The sequence below is a fragment of the Pelophylax lessonae genome (assembly GCF_965119305.1).
Source record: "Pelophylax lessonae genome assembly, chromosome: 8".
Lineage (NCBI taxonomy): Eukaryota > Metazoa > Chordata > Amphibia > Anura > Ranidae > Pelophylax > Pelophylax lessonae.
This window is the reverse complement of record NC_138775.1, coordinates 59,935,107-59,953,658: the sequence shown is the minus strand read 5'-3', so window position 1 is coordinate 59,953,658 and position 18,552 is coordinate 59,935,107. Positions and strand designations below refer to the sequence as shown.

Genomic DNA, 18,552 nt, shown 5'->3' with positions numbered 1-18,552 from the left:
GGAACTTCCCTTTCCCCCTTCCCCCCCTCTCCATCTCTCCTTACCTGTTATACTGGGTTGAGTTAAAAAAAAACACACTCACATACCAAGTGGATCCAGCATTACCCTGAAGCAACCCACTGTTGCTGACACCTTGGTCCTCCTTAACCACGTGTCTCCTTCCGGTTCAGGCAGCCTTGACCCTAATAGCGGCAGAGATCCCACAGCCCCCCAACTCTGTGAATGGGCTCCCACAGCCTCCGGGGATATGTGACGGGGTCTCCCAGAGGGCTGCTGGGAGAGGACATCTCATTCTGGCCTAGGGAAAAAAAAAACAGAAAAGCCCCCCCCCCCCCAAAAAAAAAAAAAAAATGTTTTCTCATATGTGTTATGCAGAGTGCCAGGGGTGTCCAAAACCTTATCAGTCTTTGCACGTGCAAGGAAAATCACATACACATGTGAGGATGTGCTGACTGGCTCTGACAGGACCCAAAGGCCTGGGGTACATCTGCACAGATGCCATAATGGTGGTGCCTGAGGGCAGGTGGAGCTACCCGGGAGGTATCTCTGCTTCTGGCAAAGTTCCACTTTAAAATCAGTTTTATCATCAGTTCAGGTTGCCCTTTTGTACAAGCTTATTAAGCAAAGTTATATGGGTGCAATAAAACATTGTATGTCACATAAATACCAACATCCCTATTTATTCAAATGTGTTTTTTGTACAAGCGCCCTTCATTTGGTTTTGGGTTTATTTAAATAAAACACTAAAGATAGAATGCGTTATTGAATTCAGTATCATGTCTGCCTCCTTTTCAACTGTGCAGACCACCAAACAAGAGAAAGGAGGGATGCTTTCCCTGTTTCCTGAACTATAAAAGGTCTTTTGATTCCCCTTAGCATCCTTTGCACCCCCTTTCCCCCACAGTTCTCTTGCTGAATTTAGCAATGCACGTCCACATGTGACCAGAAGAGGGAGCCAACAAAAAGGTAAAATTTATCCAAATGTATACATTTGGTGGCTCTGTGTTGCTGCCTCCATTCCTCCATGCCATTATGGCATTGGTAACTCAATTTGATATGTATTCACATCAGCTTTCATAGTGAATTAAAAGCAAAGCAACGTGACACACGTTAAAATCAACAATAAACATCAAGTTTACCATTCCAGTTCGAAATTCAAATACTGCGTTTCACATCTGTCAACAATGCCTCACAAATGAATGTTAAAACTTAGAGGCAAAACCCTAATTAATGATCATGTTAAATCCAATGACTATTTAGATGAATCGCATTGAGTGAATTATTAAAACCTGCTTGAAAGCAGAACTCATGCATGTGCAAGCTCAAGGATATCTTCAATCAGTGTACAGTACACTCTGTATTCAATTTTTGCATTGTGCATATTATTTATAGCTGCCATTGTTAAAAAACTTGCGGATCTATTTAAAAAATCTGCCAAGCTTAACATCTGGTACTAGAGACAAGTATTGTATCTGTTTTTCTTTTTTCAATGACTTGAGTGCATGGTTTTAATTGAGTTGTCTATTAAACATGAAAACGGAATAAAAATTGCAAAAAAAGAAATAAAAAGAAACATTAGTGAGTAATAAACTGTGTACCCTTGCTAAAAATATTAATGTATAAGGTAGTGCATACTTTATTTCTAGAGTTAATTTCTCACTGTTACCCTCCATAGATTTTATTTAAAGTCCAATTGAAGTCTAATGGACAATGCATCCAATATTTCAGGCTGCAGAAACTGCTTTTAATGTCTTAGCTGTCATATGCCCAGGGCTGCTGTTAGAAATCGCAGGGCCCCGTACAGACTACCTGTCAGGGCCCCCCAATAAAATATTAAAGATATATTTAGCTAAAAATAACACCAAAATCACTATTAGCAGACTATTAGCAGACACAAATTCAACACAACTCAGATAATTCCTGCTAAATCTAAAAGAAAAAAAACTATGTTAATAAATAAAAATGAAGATGAGATGAAAAAAATATACAGGCTGGGCAATTGGAGCTCTGGGATCAGAGAGACAGAGGGAGAGAAACAAAGTTACAGATAAACTCAGGAGCAGAGCTAACATTAGAGCCAGTGCTGAGAGGGGGCCCACACAGGGAGGGGGATTCATGAGGGACAACTGTCTCTTTCTCAGCAGATAAAAGCTGATAGCAGGGAGAGGGACAGAGATCATATTCAGGTGCTGGAGGAAGATTTCTGTATTTGTTGTCCATCACTAATCACCCTCCTTGTGTGGGTCCCCCTGTGTGCTTGGGTCCCCTACAAGAGGGCTGGTGGTCCCCCTCTATTACTGCCAGTTCCCTACCAGTAGCCATTAGCTAAGGATTGTGGAGCTGATTTACTAAAACTGGAGAGTACAAAATCTGGTGCAGCTGTGCATGGTAGCCTAACTTCAGCTTGTTCAATTATGCTTTGACAGTAAAACCTGGAAGCTGATAGGTTTCTGTGCAGAGCTTCAAAAGATTTTGCACTCTCCAGTTTTAGTAAATCAACCCCTATTGCTTTTTATGTGGAAGCATTGGTCTATCTGTAGCAGTCAGAATTTCTTCTTGATGAGTCTGACCCAGGGCCGGCGCTACCTGTAAGGCGACCTAGGCAGCCGCCTAGGGAGCAACTTAGTAGGGGGTGCCGGCAGAGCCTGACCCAGCGTCGAGGTAAGTCACCAGTGGCGGCCCGGGGGGATGCCCTCTCTATCCATGCGTCCGGCCCCCTAATTTACATGCAGAGCACCGGATGCATGGTTTCCAATGAGTGTTTTTTTTTTTTTTTTTTGAAGCACGTGATTAGAGCCAGAGGCTCTAATAGGCTTCAAAAAAAGGGTGGGCTCTGGGTGCAGTGCTCTGTGCCCCGAACCCACCCAGTTGTGTGACAGTAGCGAATGAATATTTACTATTGCCACACTGATTCTCCTCCTGGCCAATCAGGAAGCGGGTCCTGAGACCTGTTTCCCAATTGGCCAAAGGAGAAGATATCCTATTGGCAGAGGAGGAGGAGGAGGGAGGAGACGACCGCCGAGAGGGGACATGGAGGAGACTGAGGGGGAAGCTGTTGCCGCGTGTTCCGGAGGAACAAGGTAAGTGTACTGGCACCCGGGGGGGGGGGGGATTTGGTGTGGACTGGACTCTGGAGTGATGTGGGGGTCCATGGTCAGGTCAGTCTGCCGCCCCCCTGACCGATGGAGCACCAGCTGCCACTGGTTTTAACCCCTTCAGCAACTTGGGATGGGGGTGGGAGAGCATATGGGGGGCGGCAATTTTTATTTTGCCTAGAGCAGCAAAAATCCTTGCACCAGCCCTGGTCTGACATATAGTACTGCAATTAGCAAAGCTCATACTACCTGCTGGTTGCAGAGCTATGGGCCTGACTCATTAGGAGGCATGTCAGACCGTTGCAGTGAGATTGCTGCCTCTAAGCAGCGGTTCTTAACTTCAGGCTACTGGCAAAGGAAGTAGCAGTGCATGTGGCAATGCAGCATCTGTATTGTAGGTAAAACATTAGGTCTTGTTTAGACTTATGGCTGGAGGGTGGCAAAAATGTGCGGTTGAGCTGCATTTTGCCATCCGCCAACAGACCCCTGCTATATGGGATAGGGATGTTTACATGCCACGGCTGCTATGCTTCCTGCCTACAGCAAAGCTGAATTAAAATGTTGTGAGCGATTGGTGGGAGGCAAGTCTGCCAAACACTGCACATTCAAGTCAATGGAGAAGCACCGAACACTACACATTCAAGTCAATGGAGAAGCACCGCAAACACTCCGTAACCATGCACAATGCATGTGGTTGAGTGTGTTTGCAAAAATGGGATTAAAACAGGTGGTGAGTTGGGTTGCCCCCTCATCCCTTTAAACGAGGACACACATTAATTACACGGGTTCTGTGGCTGATTAATTAAGGTGGTAATTAAACTCAACTAGTGCCTTTTTATCTGCATTAAATTAGCCTCAGAACCTGTGTAGTTAATAAGTGTCCTGGTTTAAAGGGATGAGGTGGCAACCCTAGCGGTGAGGAGGCACTGCATCGCTTTCTTCTTGCCTGTTAGTAGCTGCGGGACATCGATCCAACCATGGATCAGGCTTCAGAGGCAAGAGAAATTTAAATGCACGTTTGAATCTACCCTTAAGACATTGGAAAGCTGTCATTTTGCAGCACGCAGAAATTATAAACTTCACCTGGGCTTTAAAGGGCCCTGGTCACAAGTAAATACCTATTTCAGAAGTATCAGGTGGAAACCATTTGTTTCTGAATAATAGATTAGCACAAGGATGGAAATGTTATTTTTAGCAAAACTTAAAGGAGAAGTTTAGCCAAAGCTCTCTTGGCCATACGTCTCCTATGGGTCACAGGAGTGCAGTTAGTTCTGCAATCCTGTGACCCAGAATCAGCTGACAGTGGGCTAAAGCCCACAAAGCCGGTCCAGGTTCTACTATTGTCGGGATCCACCCAGATTCCTGACCGGCGGTTGGCTCAGCCTCTCAGTGCACCTCTGAGAACCTGAACCTGAGCCAGTCAATCCCACCCCCTCCACAGTCTGGTGCTCCAGTGAGCACTGCAGGGGCAGAGCCCAGAGTGGTGACTCAGAGTGGACCCGAGAGCTGAGATAATAGCGGTGTTTGATCGCTCTGTTCTCAGTGCAGAGCTGGCAAGGGACAGCTGCAGCATTGGATTGATAGGTGAGTATGTAGGTTTATTTTTTTTTTACAATCCTGTACTTCTCTTTTAAAGGCAAATTTCACCTGTGCCCATATTGCAAAAAAGCTAAAGTGTGCATTTATTATTTTTTTGCATTGGAGCCTGCAAAGCATTGTAACCTGTGATGAGTTGATTGCGAGTACAATGCCCAGGCTCCTGCAGACAACTCCTCCAGCCGTAGGTGCATGTGGAGATACGAACCTTCAGTTATGGAGTTGGAGGAAAAAAAAATGGACTGCAAGTGTGATTACGTCACTGCACTTGCGATCTATGGAGAACTAAGAGTCTTTCTGCCATAGGGGAAGATGGGACCTGTATGCTTCCAATCACAGATCCGTGTAAATGGATCTGTGAATGGATGATGTGGCTCTAGCCATGCAAAGGCAAACCAAACTCTAAAATCAACAGATGCCTGCAGAGAGAAGTACCCACTATTTACAAAAATGGAAGGGGCAGTTTGAGGGTGGAGGTTTGAAGGATGGCCCCAAGTTTCATATTACACCCTTAATATGGGTGTAACATAAAAAAAGTTTTGAAAGGTGGAACTCATTTTTAAAGAGAACCAGCACTCCCTCAAAAGAGGCAGGCACCTTCACCACACATGATCATTTGGATTTCATTTGGAAACCCAGGTCTCTCTTTTATGGAAAAAGCAACCAACTCCTGTGGTCAGTGGCTTTGGCCTGCTCCTCACTATCTCTGGCCTCCTCACCATCTCTGGCCTCCTCACCATCTCTGGCCTCCTCACCATCTCTGGCCAATCACTGTAATGGGTGGCCTTAATAACTAATAATAAAATTCAAGAGAAAGGAGGGAATGACCAGATTCTACAACCACAAAGGTTGGCCGTTGCTTCCATCACAAAGCAACCTGGGTTTCTGCAGCCCCAGGAGATACAAACTGGCAGTCATGTACCTAGAGGTTTCCATTAGTTGTGGTAACTGGTAAGCGATATTTTGTTAGCCTTTTAGAGACTCACGGTTCTCTTAAATAGGCTCAGCTTCACTGGTCTGGAAACATTGGGAAGCTCTGTGCAGTTTCTTTCAGAGGCTTCTGATACAGGTATTTATATTTATTTTGATTTATGTATAAAGATGGGAAGCGTTTTTTTTTTTATTTACAGTGTGTAATTTTTTTTTTTTGAGGTGATGTAATTATTTTATTTTATTTAGACTCCATTCACACTGCCGTGACCAGAAAGTCGCCTCTTAAGGGGCGACTTGTTAGCGCGACTTTCAGCGTGACTTCAGCGCGACTTTGCGCGACTTCAGCGCGACTTGTATGATAGACGACTTTGTACGACTTTGTATTTGGCCAATCAGAATATGATGGTTCTGGGTCATGCTCAATCACACAAAAAAAAGTTCTTAAAAATTGTCGTTTTTGATAGAGAGCCAATTATTAAAAAAATTATTGAAAAAAAAATGAGATTTCTTTGGATTTAGTGTCTGGGGGGTCTAAAATGTGTACCTGTGAAGTTTCAGCATGTCCAGAACCAGAAAAAAAAGGTAATTTTTCTTGGAATTTTTAGTAGCACACTGATGGGGCTCCACTCCTTTCACACCTGGAGGTTTTTGTTGCAGGCGTTTATCGGGCATTTTTTGGGCGTCTGTGGAGGCAGGCATGACATCTGAACTTCTGTGTAGGGGTATATATACACACACACATATATGTATATATACACATACACACATATAGGTGTGAAAGGAGCGGAACCCCATCCCTGCGCTAATGAAATTATTTGCATTTGCAAAAAATGCCCAATAAATGCCTGCAACAAAAACGCCCGGGTGTGAAAGGAGCGGAGCCCCATCCCTGTGCTACTAAAAATTCTAAGAAAAATTATCTTTTTTTTCTGGTTCTGGATTCAACTGGAAAAAATGTATGAAGCCTGTATAAAAGGTGTGTGGAAACATTTATGAAATTACTTCTAGGGGTCTATTTATTTAAAAATTTGCTGCATGAATGTGACAAATATTCACACAGCTTCAAAGACAAACCACTGTATTTTGAGTAATATGATTATTTCTTATGATTGTAAGTGCCATCTAGTGGCCACAATGCGGAGCTTTTCTTGAAATACCTCAATCAGGACAATACCATATTATGGTCGCCAGAAGGCACTACCAGTGATTTTCTTTTTTTCGTTGTGGTTGTGCAAGTGGTTGTAACATTTGTACATCAATTTTTTTAATATATAGACCCTGTAGTGTTATTTTTAATTGTAATTATTTATTTTTTGTGTGTAGCTGATTTATTTATTGTGAAGTGGGGGCAAGCTCAACTCCTAGTTGCAGAGGTAAACCATGCCCAAGAAAGAGACACCCAGAAACAACCCAAGTAGGTTTATCCTGCACTTTTATTCAGCAAGGGAACAAACACAATTTTAACACATAAAGTCTTTGTTCAGCAGGTTCATACCCTAAAACAGGCATGTCCAACCTGTGGCCCGGGGGCCACATGCGGCCCGAAACCCCAGGCAATGCGGCCCACTGCCCCCTGGCAATTTTTTTTTTGCTGGGGAGGAAGGAAGTCGGGTCTGGGGCATGGCCACAGCGGCTTCCAACTAACAGTAGGCAGAGGTTGCCTCGGAGGGGAGGGGGGAGGCGAGCATGTGCAGTGTTTCTGACTCCTACCACCATGACCACAAATCACTGAAGTGTTCATGGTGGTTAGAGTGTTCCTTTAGTATCTCTCAGAAGAAGTAAATCTCTGTATACTGATCCCATTTCATTTGATCATCCTCTAGTTGTGTTAAATTAGTGCGGGGGGTGCGGCGGCGCAGGAAGGGCACGGCAGCATTTTATTACTTATATACCTTAACCACTTTAACTCCGCTCACATTGCTGCTACTGAAGCAATGTGGCTCGTTATCGTCCAGCGACGTAGACCTACGTCGCTGGACTCCGCCCCTTGTGGGCGGCGTGCGCACGCCGCCGGAGGCTCGCTCCCGCTGTGTTCAGTCACAGCGGGAGTCGGCGGCGGCGATCGCCGCCGCTCTTTCCCGATCGTCGGGGGAATCTAGTTTGGAGATCCGCCCGCTTGTGTAAACAGAGCGGGCGGATCTCCTAAGTGACAGGCAGGGACAGATAGCATGGTTCAGCATAGCTGAACATCCGATCTGTCCTTGTGTCACTCAGTCACCTCCCCCCCCCACACGTTAGTAAGCACCAGGCATACATTAACCCCTCCCTCTCCAATAAAATTAACCCCTTCCCTGCCAGTGTCATTTTTACAGTAACAGTGCATATACTGTATATAGCACTGATTACTGCAGTAATGTCACTGGTACCCCCAAAAGTGTCAAAAATGTCAGTCAAGGTTCTGATCTGTCCGCCGCAATGTCGCAGTCCCGCAAAAAAAAAAATGCAGATCGACGCGTTAAAAAAAAAAACACCAAAAATGACAGAAATCTTTCCCTTAGTTAGTAAACGCAATAACTTTTACGCAAACCAATCAAAATACGCTTATTGTGATTTTTTTTACCAAACATAGGTAGCAGAAAACAAATTGGCCAAAAATTTTAAAAAATTTTGATTTTTACATTTTTGGGGGGGGGGGGGGGGGTTTCATATAAAAAAATGTTAAAAATATTGTTATTTTTTCAAAATAAACGCTCTTTTTTTGTTTATAGCGCAAAAAAGTAAAAATCGCACAGGTGATAAAATACCACCAAAAGAAAGCTCTGTTTGTGGGAAAAAACTTAAATTTTGTTTAGGTACGGCGTCGCACGACCGCGCAATTGTCAGTTAAAGTCGCACAGCGCCGAATCGCAAAAAGTGGCCTGGACGTAAGACAGCAAAATCCTCCGGTGGTAAAGTGGTTACCTATAGTATATATTTTATATGCGGCCCGAGAAAATTTCTCTACACCCAATGTGGCCCAGAGAAGTCAAAAGGTTGGGCACCCATGCCCTAAAACAAAGAAAACAGCTGCTTCTCCAAGCTACTAGCCCAGGACAGTTCTTGAGTAGCAGGATGTATCTTATTAGTTCTACAAAACAAAGAAGAATCTCATGTACCTTTTTAGTGTTGTGTCAGAGTTCAGCCTTTTCAACCAGCAGTAGGCTCCCATAGCAAAGAAAGACAGCCCTGAGCATCAGTTATACATAAAGACCTGTGGACAGCTGAGACCAATAATTAAGTCTAGCATGTAACATGTGGGCCTTTTTCCATCCAAAGCTCTACAAAGCCTCTAGGTCTCCTTCCCAATTGAATTGACCCCAGTACATTTAATCAAAATCTTGATTAAATCTCCTGATTTTTACCAAAATTTTGAGGAAATAAAAATCGAAATTTCATTTAAACCAGCAAACATTTCAACTACCATACTCAGGCAAGAGAAAGTCTCAGATTTGTTGTTGTGCATTGCTCTGGTCTATTGAAGAAGTCTGCTTAGGACTTACTTGAACTCACTTCCTCACTGGCACCAACATCTTTCCCCATTTCCTTCCAGGTTTGTGATCTTTGGCCATCATCATTGGCTGTGCTATGATGGTGTAAATCCCGCACATACACACAGGAGTAAATTTTTCTGCACATGCACAGCACATTGCCCAAGGTTTTTAAAAAGATTGTGGACAAGCAGGTAGGAATCCTTTATTGCAGAAGAGATATGGTATGTTTGTTCTGAAATAAAATGCTTTTCGCTAATTCTAATCTTCAATGTTAAGTTTTGAGTTAGGACATGAACTGTGATTTTTGATTTGCTGCTTGAGTGTTGAGCCTAATTCTTTGTCTTACAAAATAACAGTTTTTTTTTAAATCAAGAAAAAAAAAAAAAAAAAACTTTATTGAGAAAAATTCACACCATTACATGCAGACAAAAAAAAAAAAAAAAAAAAACAAACACAAGAAAAAACTGTCGGATGGCAACATCAAGCCATATACAGTACATAGTCCATGCCATGTCACAATCCCCCCCAAGGTTATCACATATAAGTACAGTTCGATGCACTTTAAAAAGAACATAACATATGCAAATGCAAGAAACTCCCCTCCCCCATGCAAACCAAGAGTTAGCAGGAGTACCTCCCAAAAAAAAAAAAAAAAACAATAACAAACGGTCCAGAACTAGAACATCAGGGGCCATGCCCGGACTGTCCAACCATACACCCCAAACCTTAGCGAATTTCTGAGGCACCCCCCTGTGCTGGTAGATAACCTTCTCCATACGCAAAGTAGAAGCCATCTGTTCCAGCCACATCCTATACGTAGGTGGTTCCTGTGCTATCCAGTGTCTCAGGATAAGTAAACGGGCCTGAAAGAGTGCCCGAGTTGCGGCCTCTCTCAGAAACCTATCCTCCACTATCGACTCCAGTAACCCCAGAATACAGTGTTTGGGATCCCTAGGGATATCCACCCCCAGGGCCCCATTAATGGCAGATAACACCGCTGACCAGTATCTGTGCAACTTTGGACATCTCCACACCAAGTGAACCAAGTCCCCCTTCTCTCTCTGGCAGCGGCCACAGAGATCATCGTCGCGAAGACCCATTGCATGAAGCCTCAGGGGGGTGTGATGCACTCTTAGTAGGATATAAAGCTGCGACACCTGGTGGGAGACATTGAGAGAGCAGCTGCGAACTACCTCCAAGGCCTCCTCCCACAGCTCCCCCGGGATCTCCCCCACATCCTCGCTCCAACGATCACACGCCGAGCTCGGGTACTTTTCCAAGAACGAACCCAGAAGAGAGGCATAGCAACCAGATATGAAGCCCTTGGTATCCGTATATTGTTGCATAAGGAAGAAAACAGGGGTCGAGGACAGGAAGAGCTGTCCCCGGGCTGCCTGCACCCGCATTGCATGCCGTAATTGAAAATAGTAAAACCGCATACTGTCCGGAAGCGAGAAACGCTCCTTAAGCTGTTCAAAAGTCAGAAGTGTCCCTTCCTGCATAATATGGGCAAGGTGAGTCACCCCGTATGCACGCCACCTGTCTGCCTGGTCCAGCTTACACAATTCAGGATAAGTCTTATTGTCCCAGATCGGGCTAAAATTAGTGTAACCCAAGGCTCGTTGAAGTTGTTTAGTTTTGTCCCATATTTTTTGTAGTAATCTATATGTCGGGAAACGCTTGTTAGGTTTAGAAAAAAGTTGTGCCTCAAGCCCCTCCGGTAAACCCCCCGCGCGCCAGCAAACCACTGCATAACCTCCAGCGCCGCGCCAGTACGCGTCCCGGACACGGCCCCCACCAGATGCTGCAACTGGGAGGACAGATAATACAACCACGGGTTAGGGAGGGCAAGGCCCCCCCCTTCGCGAGGTTTCTGTAATTGCTCCATACGTACTCTAGCTGCCTTACCCTTCCACATGAGGGTTCGGAATAGAGTGTTTACTATACGAAAGGTTTTCAGTGGAATGACAACAACAAAATAACAGTTTATTACATCTTTGAGTAATGTTGGGCAATAAAACAAAGGTCAGTAACACATGATAACTAATCTAAATTCATCTTTATAGCCACAAGTCTCAGAGTAATTACCCTCTTCATGCTCCAGTGCTGGTTTTACCATTCTCTGTAGCATTCAGAACCAACGCAATGCTGAAGAAAAGAATAAAAAGGACAGATGACGTTGCATGACCAAACCAATTACCAAAATTACAAACAGGAAAATTTTTTCGCTTACATAAAAGATAAAGAGCAGCAACTTAAGTGCAAGACAAACACAATACAAACCAAATATCAAAAAAGTTGCGCTATATAATATGTAAAAAAATGATGAATTAAATCATCATTATTTAAATAAATGTCCATATTGTGAAAATTACCCACAATATGAAAAGAAGCCCATATCAACATGTATAGAAATAAGTACCCCAGGATGACGTCATCTGTGACGAAACGCATCGGTTCGCGACGTGCTGACTTCACCGCGTGATATCCCGGAAGGGTGATGTTGGATCAGCCGGCTGGCTTTATTTTTATGCCATCTTTGTCTGGATTTCTGAAAGTGCATCTCTTAATTTTAAAACAAAATTGATACAATTTGCACTATGGAGGATTATTATCTTTTTCATGGGCATGTTATAGCAGTCGTAGCAAGTGGAGGTGAACATGGAGTTAACAGCCTTTTGGATCCATACACTTCATGCTACTTCTCATCCCAGAGGCCCTGGCGGGGTTATGCCACAAGTGTTGATGACCTTGAGGGTCACGATTTTTTGGTAATTTAGTTTCGGGGAAGGATTCACTCTGGGCTGTAAAGGTTTTTTCATCACAGAAGAATTGCACAGCTGCATTGCGGCTAATTTATATATTTGAATATTATCACTGGTGTTTTATTTCTATACATGTTGATATGGACTTCTTTTCATATTAAGGGCAATTTTCACAGTATGGACATTTATTTCAATAATGATGATTAAATTCATTAATTTTTGTCATATTATATAGCGCCAATTTTGGGGTGACAACTTTGGCCCTATGGGTGACCCTATGGGTGACAACTTCTCCCAGGCATTTGTAGCCATTGTTGCTGATCTCTTCTCTACACACTAACCGCAGCTGGAGAGATCATGTGACCGGGCTGGAGCTGCTTCACAATAAATAAGTATACAGCCTTTTTTTTTTTACAAGGTTTATAAAAATAAGCTTAAAATGGGACTTAAAGTAGGTTTAGCCGTAGTTATATTTTTACTGTCATATGTGGAAGAAATACAAAATGTAGGACCTGTGTGTAGCCATTCCTATTCACAATCTAGAAACAAACCTCCACTCCTATGATAACAGTAGTGTCACGGGGCTTACCTTTGTTGGAGTCTGTAACGCAGAGATGTACGCTCACCCTTGCAGATATCCACAGTCCAAGGTGACCAGGTAAGAAATCCACCTGAGCTGTGAATCTGTGCACGGGGGCTTGGCAGGGAAGGTGCTCCAATAAGCAGGACAGGCATACAATGGGAAGGGAAGTCCAGGAATGACTGTAGTCACTGGATGACACGAGTCCGGCAGGAGATGAGAGGAAGGTAAGGTCGCAGGAACAACAAGGAGCGAAGGTAAGGATGGAAGCCAGAGTCAGTCTGAAACACACACTCAAGAAACAGGAACACAGGAACAAAGTCTGTCAAACAAGAACTATCTGGAACAAAGATCAGCAATGAACTGACACTGCTCCAAGCGAGAGGCAGTGTTTCATAGCTTGCTTAAATGAGCAATTAGCTTCAGGTGGACAATGAGAGACAGGAGTATACTCAGGTGAAGTCCAGTCCCCTAGTGGTGCAGGCAATATCAGATTAACAAGACTGGATCCATATGAGCTGAAGTGTGGCTCAGAGGTAGGATAACAGGAAAGAATGTCAAAGTACCCAGGTTCAAATCCCATGTTAGGTACTTTAACGGAGGCCACGCCTGGCTGTCTGTAAGCCATGGCGAGAACCATGTCAAGTAGACCTTCCCTGATCAGATAGGCTTTTCAGGTCATCCAAATGACTGCTGAGAAGCATAGGCTCATTTATGAGCAGCTAATAAACCAATACCTTGTCCCTCAAAAAGACACAGAATCTGATTAAGTTGGAAATAGGGCAAAGCCACAGCTTTATTGAACTTTGCAAAAGTAACAACTTTCCAAAGTTATACTGTGAGCACCCGACAACAATGCCAGTCACAGTTCTACCGTGAGCACCCATAAAACATAAACTTACATAGTCCAAGAGGCCTGTCCTTACCATCAGTGCCAGACAAACATTAAACTGACCCCAGAATTTAACTTGAGGGCATAGCCCATAAAGCAACATCAATTACTGGGAAGGTCAAAACTGCCAATAAAGCTGTGACAAAACATCACAATGGGCGGGGGGGGGGGGGGGGGGGGAGATGGGCAACTCTTGTAACAGCGGAATCTCCTTAGAGCAGTTGGATGTGCCCCAGCGTAGCCTTTCCCTAGAGTTCAGGCTCCACCCAGTCACCTCAGGTCTTTGTAGCCAATCCCAAGGGAGCTACTTAACTTCTCTTTTAGGTTCACACCCACAGTGACGCCATGCTTCCAGCATCAAGGCTCCCTTTCCCTAAAGGTGGTTCAAGGGGCCTTCATTGTGAGTGTCCATGCTGGGCATGGACACCCTATTATTTGGGGGTAGCAGGTCCTATGATCAACCTTTTTCCTTTTACAATAAAAGTAGTTAAATCCGTCAGATGGTAATAAATATTGAATTCAGAAGCTTCCTATTTTTAAACAACATTTCCTTAGACATCCTTTTTAAAAAAATAAGTGATAGTGATAGGCTATGGGTAGTTTGTGACTTGTGTTCAACCCGATCCCTGTTTTCCATCATGTTCTTCAAAATTCTCATGTTCTGGTCACATGTAGTCTATTCAATCTCTGATGGGACAGAAAAAAATATTTAAATGCAAATTGTAAGCTAGATTACCATCAGTAATTTGCACGGCACAGACGTAAGCCCTTAAAAAAAAAAATCATTATTCAAGTTCACAGCTGGTTGGTTTTTTTTAAAGGACTTGACAAATAACCTACTGTACAGCGCATATGTTGTTTCCTTAGTATTAGAAACTGATTATTAACACATTTGCTTGTGCATGGTAAGCACCCTTTCACACTTCTCTTCTTGGAAGGGCATACCTTTTGTCATATACATTTTTCAGTGCATTTTTCCTTGCGTCTCTTTGTGTTTTAGGCATTCTGAGGTACAAATTAGCTTGCGTTTTTTTGGATGGCATATTCCATAGGAAAGGAAACCCCCCCTGCATTGTGCATATGGATACAATTATTACAATGGGTGAAAACTAGTGTTAAGATTGTAGTAAACCTAATTTTGCTAAATGAGCTGCATAGGCAAAATTTGCCTAAAACAACCTATTTGTTTATTAAAGCGGTAGTAAACTGCATTTTTTTCTAACCCTGTAAGACATTGGCATAATGTACTAGTATGTGATGCATTAGAGGCTTACCTGTAGGTACAAGTTCAAAAAAGGGTTTACTTCCACATTAAGAACTTTTTTCTTTGGGGGTGTATTTAGTTCAGGGTTTTACCCAAGAGTTATACATTTTTAATTTTTTTAATTCATTTTCAAGGGCTGCATCATGCACCACATCACCAAAAATTTCCTAGAAAAATATCACAACTAGATAATGAGACTTTTTGGGTGCAATATTAATTTAAGGAATGAACAACACACTGAATATAAAATCACCACATTTTATTATATATGGATGGTAAAAATTACAAAAGAAAATAACTCCCGTCACCCGTGTCATGAATGGCATATAAGGTATCAGACACCATTACACATCCGATAACCTCTTAGAAGTATATAACATTATAGCCTTCCAGACATGGAGAAAGTGAGATGAATCAGTGACACAACATTTTCTCATTTATTTAACTGGAAAAAAGTGTGAACCCTAAGTAGAAGCAGGGCTTTTTTTCTCTGAGAATAGGTGCAGGTACTCCCCTCTTCTGAGTCACCCCTTGTCTCCACCCCCTACCCACCTCCGAGCGCTGTCCTTTGGTTTCACCCTCTACCACCCACCAGTAACCCCCTTTTAGAGAATACAGAACCAAGTATCATGTTGTGGTTCTAGATAATTTGTATGGAATTTGTTAAAGATAACTATATAAGCAGTAAAATAGATCCCCTGGAATCAGCAACAATAGACCCCCCCCCCAACAATAGATCCCCTCAGCAACAATAAATCTTCCTCTGCAACAATCGCCCCCCCCCTAATAAATCTTCCCCTGCAACAATAGCCCCCCAGCAACAGTAGTTCCCCCAAGCAACAATAAATCCTCCACTGCAACAATAGCCCCACCCACAAAAAAATGCCCTCCAGCAACAATAGATTCACCCCAGCAACAATAGATCCCCCCAGCAGCCAGCATCAATAGGCCCTTCAGCTCACCCCACTGACCCCAGCACCCCTTTGCCATTGCATAATTCAGACTAGAGGTGCCGGAACTGCGTTCCTCCATGTTCCCACTGAAAAAAAAGCCCTGAGTAGAAGTTGTGTACATCTTGCGTGAAAACATAGAGAATTTACAGTATTTGTGTTTTTTTCCTTTTATTGTGTGTATTTAATCATTACTTGTGTATTATCTCTTAAAATTTTTTTGTGTACAGGTTTTTTTTTGCTGCCTGTTTTTTTGTCTGCTGTGAAAAAATTAAAAATAATGGGGCTAAGGAGGGTCATTTTTTGGCATAAAAACATGTTTAAGATAGTTGGAGAGGTTTCCATAACCCTCAAGGTCCATTAAAGCCCTTTGCACCCAAACCACCAAAGACAAACTTAATTTCACCTTCCCCATTAATTTGAACCTTGCATTTTTACTCCCTAATTTATCAGGGTTCTCTCCTCAATCCAGAATAACTGTTTACCTGGACAATAAAAAAAAAACCCATAGGGAAAAATATCTGCTTTAACTACATTGCAGTTCACCAAAATGGAAACATTTCACAGAAATCTTCTGATTTTCATTAAAATTTCGAGGAAATAAAAATGTTTAATTTTGTTAATTTAAAAAAAAAAAAACATATCGCACAAAAGCTTATTTGGAAATTAATGTACAAATTTCTCCATGCAGTGCACTTTTAGGTGTAGTAATAAGTACCTACTACATAATGGTAAACCGGACCCACTGATCGGCTTCCACTGTGGCGAATGGGGGCGCTAGCGGCCCCACTAGCCGTCCCGCGCAGCGACATACAATTATGCCTTTCGCGGAACAGAGCCGACCTGCTGCAGTAAAAATTGGTTAAAATTGAAATTGGCAAAATGAGGTCGTTTTTAAGGATTCAGTGGACTTTATAAAGGGTTCTTAACCACTTAAGCCCCGGAAGATTTTACCCCCTTCCTGACCAGGGGGTATTTTGCGATTCGGCACTGCGTGACTTTAACGGACAATTGCGCGGTCGTGCGACGCTGTACCTAAACGAATTTGACGTCCTTTTTTTCCCACAAACAGAGCTTTCTTTTGGTGGTATTTGATCACCTGTGCGATTTTTTGATCACGCGCCATAAACAAAAAAAGAGCGTCAATTTTGCAAAAATAACAATATTTTTCACATTTTTTTATATGAAATTCCCCCCAAAAAAAAATTAAAAATCAAAATTTTTTAAAATTTTCGGCCAATTTGTTTTATGCTACATATGTTTGGTAAAAAAAATCGCAAAAAGCGTATTTTGATTGGTTTGCGCAAAAGTTACCGCGTTTACTAAAAAAGGGAAAGATTTTTGTCATTTTTGTTGTTTTTTTTTTTAACGCGTAATGGCGGCGATCTGCGATTTTTTTTGCGGTACTGCGACATTGGGGCGGACAGATCGGACCCTTGACTGACATTTGTGACACTTTTGGGGTTACCAGTGACATTTCTACAGTAATCAGTGCTATACATATGCACTGTTACTGTAAAAATACACTGGTTGTGAAGGGGTTAACTTTATTTGGGAGGGAGGGGCTGTGTGTATCCCTAGGGGCGTGCTTTCTACTGTGATTGGCTGTGGCTTGAGCTGTAAGGACACTGATCAACGGATCTACATACTAGATCCGTTTGATCAGTGTCTTTACAGCGAGGAGAATGACAGGTGGCTTGTTTACACAAGCTGCCTGACATTCTCCCTCTCCCCCGCCGATCGCCGAGTGACGGACGGACATCGGGTCCGCTGGTCACACGCGCGGGGGGGTCCGTGACCACGCGGGAGCGGGAGCGCGCCTCCGGGGGAGCGCGCTCGCTCCCTAGACCCTCACAAGCTAGTGACGTAGCCCTACGTCACTTTGCCTGTGAGGGGCTGACTGCCGACGTAGATCGGCGTTAGGCAGTCGGCAAGTGGTTTTAAAGCAGAACTAAACTGTATCCGAGCACCACAAACGGAAAACACTGTTTAATTAATTTTTCATATTCAGAGCAAACTTACCCATCAATCTATTTCTCCATACTTTATCTTGTTGAGAAATTGCTTTTAACCCCCCCCCCCCCCCCACCCCCAGCATTTCTAGCTGTGGACATCCTAGATCCTTCTGCCCTTTGCTCAGGATCAGGAATGTGGGCAGGAGAGTGAGCTCAACTGAGAATGACAATCCCCCCCCCCCCTTTCCCTTATCTCTTCCTCCAGAGGAAAGAAAAAAAATGCCCATAAAAACTCCTGGGATGTATGACATAATTCCGGCCTAGGCTAGAAACCAGGAAACAACTGAAGAAATCTTAAAAAAAAGTTTAAAAGAAGAAAATATTATTTACTTTCCTATCTATTTACTAATGCCAGCAGCATAGGGAATACAAATAGTCAATGTTGATTGAGAGAGTTTAGTTCCACTTTAAGATTACGGAGGCTCCTATCAATTACTCTGGACCTGTTCTTCCCCGTCAAGAAAAGAAAAAAATATAAACAGTGAAAAAGTAAAATAAAAAAAATGCATAGCAACTGTACGGAAGTAAGATTGTAAGATTAATACACACAAAAAAAAAAAACAATTACAAGAAAAAAATAAAATAAAAAAATTCCTAAGCAGCTCATTGATCAGAATTGAAAATGTCCCCTTATTCAGTAAATTTGCTGTGAAATTGGCAAATTTGCTGTAAAATCCGCAAACTACATCACTTGCATCCCTTTTTTTGTTGAAACGTGATTTTTCTTTTTCTTTTTTTTTTGCATAGCCTTACTTCTGCAAATACATACATATTTTTTTTTTTTAATTACTATTATTATTAGAATTTAAATCTAATAGCATGTACATGTTGCAGGCTGGTGTTATTTTTCTCTTTTTGTAGACACTTGGCCATAAGACCACAATTTGTTCTTGCGCTTTCCAATTACCCTTCTACCACCCCGAGTGGATAAGCGAAGATCTATGCGCTAGCACTGGGGGTGATAAAATTCGAAGAGCCCTGCTTGGTAATTA

General features: G+C 42.7%; 1 protein-coding gene across 1 annotated transcript in view; it reads left to right on the top strand.

The window, feature by feature from the left end:
- TAFA4 (TAFA chemokine like family member 4) overlaps positions 1-18,552 on the top strand; it is a 373,852-nt gene that overhangs the window by 13,859 nt on the left and 341,441 nt on the right. The window lies entirely within an intron of this gene.